The sequence below is a fragment of the Mandrillus leucophaeus genome, unplaced genomic scaffold, assembly GCF_000951045.1.
Source record: "Mandrillus leucophaeus isolate KB7577 unplaced genomic scaffold, Mleu.le_1.0 Scaffold573, whole genome shotgun sequence".
Classification (NCBI taxonomy): Eukaryota; Metazoa; Chordata; class Mammalia; order Primates; family Cercopithecidae; genus Mandrillus; species Mandrillus leucophaeus.
Window position 1 is genome coordinate 27,605 of NW_012106175.1, and position 3,013 is coordinate 30,617.

The window sequence follows — 3,013 nt, forward strand, 5'->3', positions numbered from 1 at the left end:
GTCCTATTGTGGGGAGGGGGGGAGATAGCATTAGGAGATATACCTAATGTAAATGACGAGTTAATGGGTGCAGCACACCAACGTGGCACATGTATACATATGTAACAAACCTGCACATTGTGCACATGTACCCTAGAACTTAAAGTATTTAAAAAAAAAAAAAAAAAGCTGGAAAGTTTCACTCCAAAATGAGCTTTGAGTAACAAAAATACAAAAAAGAATAAACATGAAAGACATAGGGTAGTCAATGATAAATACTAATGGAATTGGACTCCTGGGGAAATTGAAAAGAGAAAATGGGGCAGAAACAATATTTGAAGACATAATAGCTAAGAATGTACCCAAACTGATAAAAGACATCAAGCTACACATTCAAGAAATGCTGCAAAATCAAAGGAAGATAAATCAAAAGAAAACTTGCCCAGGCACAAAGTAAAAATGCTTTAAAACAAAAACAAGCTGTGTATGGTGGCTCATGCCTGTAATCCCTGCACTTTGGGTGGCCAGGGCGGGCAGATCACTTGAGTCCAGGAGTTCAAGACCAGCCGGGCCAACATGGTGAAACCCCATCTCTACCTAAACATACAAAAATTAGCTGGGCACACACCTGTAATCCCAGCTACTCAGGTGACTGAGGTGAGAGGATCACTTAATCCCAGGAGGCGGAGGGTGCAGTGAGCCAAGATTGCACCACTGCACTCTAGCCTGGACAACAGAGCAAGACTCTGCACCAAAAACAAAAAACAACCAACCAACCAAAAACAAGGATAAAAATAGTAAAGGTAGTCAGAGATATTATAAATTGCCTTTAAAGGAGCAGGAAATAGATTGACAATTGAATTCTCAGCAGAAACAATGGAATCTAAGAGATAATGGAATACTTCGAATGCTGAAAGAAAGTAACTACCAACTTATAATTCTATACCCAGTGAAAATATTCACCAAAATTAAGGTGACAAATATCAAGGGTTGATGAGGACAAAAAGAAACTAGAACTCTCATACACTGGTCAGAATGTAAAATGATAAAGCTACTTTGAAAAAGTCTGACAGTTTCTTAAAAACTTAAATGTGAGGATTGCTGCCAAGATGGCTGAAAAGGAATAGCTCCGGTCTGCAGCTCCCAGTGAGATCGACACAGAAGGCGGTTGATTTCTGTGTTTCCAAACTGAGGTACCAAGTTCATCTCATTGGGACTGGTTGGACAGTAGGTGCAGCCCACGGAGGGCGAACTGAAGCAGGGTGGGGTGTTGCCTCACCCGGGAAACACAAGGGGTCAGAGAACTCACTCTACTAGCCAAGGGAAGCCAGGAGGGACTATGCAGTGAGGAACAGTGCACTCCAGCCCAGATACTGTGCTTTTCCCAGTCTTCACAACCCGAAGACCGGGAGATTCCCTCTAGTGCCTACACCACTAGGACCCTGGGTTTCAATCACAAAACTGGGTGGCCATTTGGACAGATACTGAGCTAGCTGCAGGAGTTTTTTTTTTTTTTTTTTTTCATACCCCAGTGGCACCTGGAATTCCAGTGAGACAGAACCGTTCACTCCCCTGGAAAGGGGACTGAAGCCAGGGACCCAAGTGGTCTGGGTTGGCGGGTCCCATCCCCATGAAGCCCAGCAAGCTAAGATCTGCTGGCTTGAAATTCTCGCTGCCAGCACAGCAGTCTGAGGTAAACCTGGGATGCTTGAGCTTGGTGGGGTGAGGGGTATCTGCCATTGCTGAGGCTTGAGTAGGCAGTTTTACCCTCACAGAATAAACAAAGCTGCCTGGAAGTTCAAACTAGGCAGAGCCCACTGCCGCTCAGCAAGGCCGCTGTGGCCAGACTGCCTCTCTAGAGTGCTCCTCTGTGGGCAGGGCATCTTTGAAAAAAAGGCAGCAGCCCCAGTCAGCGGCTTATAGATAAAACCCCCATCTCCCTGGGACAGAGCACCTGGGGGAAGGGGCAGCTGTGGGCACAGCTTCAGCAGACTTAAACGTCCCTGCCTGATGGCTCTGAAGAGAGCAGTAGATCTCCCAACATGGCATTCAAGCTCCGCTAAGGGTCAAACTACCTCCTCAAGTGGATCACTGAAGCCCGGGTCTCCTGATTGGGAGACACCTCCCAGTAGGAGCCGACAGACACTTCATACAGGAGAGCTCCAGCTGGCATCTGGCAGGTGCCCCTCTGGAACAAAGCTTCCAGAGGAAGGAAGAGACAGCAATCTTTGCTGTTCTGCAACCTCTGCTGGTGATACCCGGGCAAACAGGGTCTGGAGTGGGCCTCTAGCAAACTCCAGCAGACTTGAAGCAGAGGGGCCTGACTATTAGAAGGAAAACTAACGAACGGAAAGGAGTAGCATCAACATCAGCAAAAAAGACGTCCACTCAGAGACCCCCATCATAAGGTCATCAACATCAAAGACAAAAGGTAGATAAATCTACGAAGATGGGGAGAAACCAGCACAAAAAGGCTGAAAATTCCAAAAACCAGAACAAACTCCTCGCCACCAAGGAAACAAAACCAAATGGAGAATTGAGTTTGACAAACTCACAAAAGTAGGCTTCAGAAGGTAGGTAATAACAAACTCCTCTAAGCTAAAGGAGCATGTTCTAACCCAATGCAAGGAAGCTAAGAACCTTGAAAAAAGGTTAGACGAATTGCTAACGAGAATAACTGGTTTAGAGAAGAACATAAATAATCTGATGGAGCTGAAAAACACAGCATAAGAACTTCGTGAAGCTGGTCAGGTGCGGTGGCTCACCCCTGTAATCCCAGCACTTTGGGAGGCCGAGGCAGGCAGATGACGAGGTCAGGAGGTCAAGACCATCCTGGCTAACACAGCGAAACCCAGTCTCAACTAAAAACACAAAAGATTAGCCAGACATGGTGGCAGGCATCTGTAGTCCCAGCTACTTGGAAGGCTGAGGCAGGAGAATGGTGTGAACCTGGGAGACGGAGCTTGCAGTGAGCCGAGATTGTACCATTGCACTCCAGCCTGGGCGACGGTGCAAGACACCGTCTCAAAAAAAA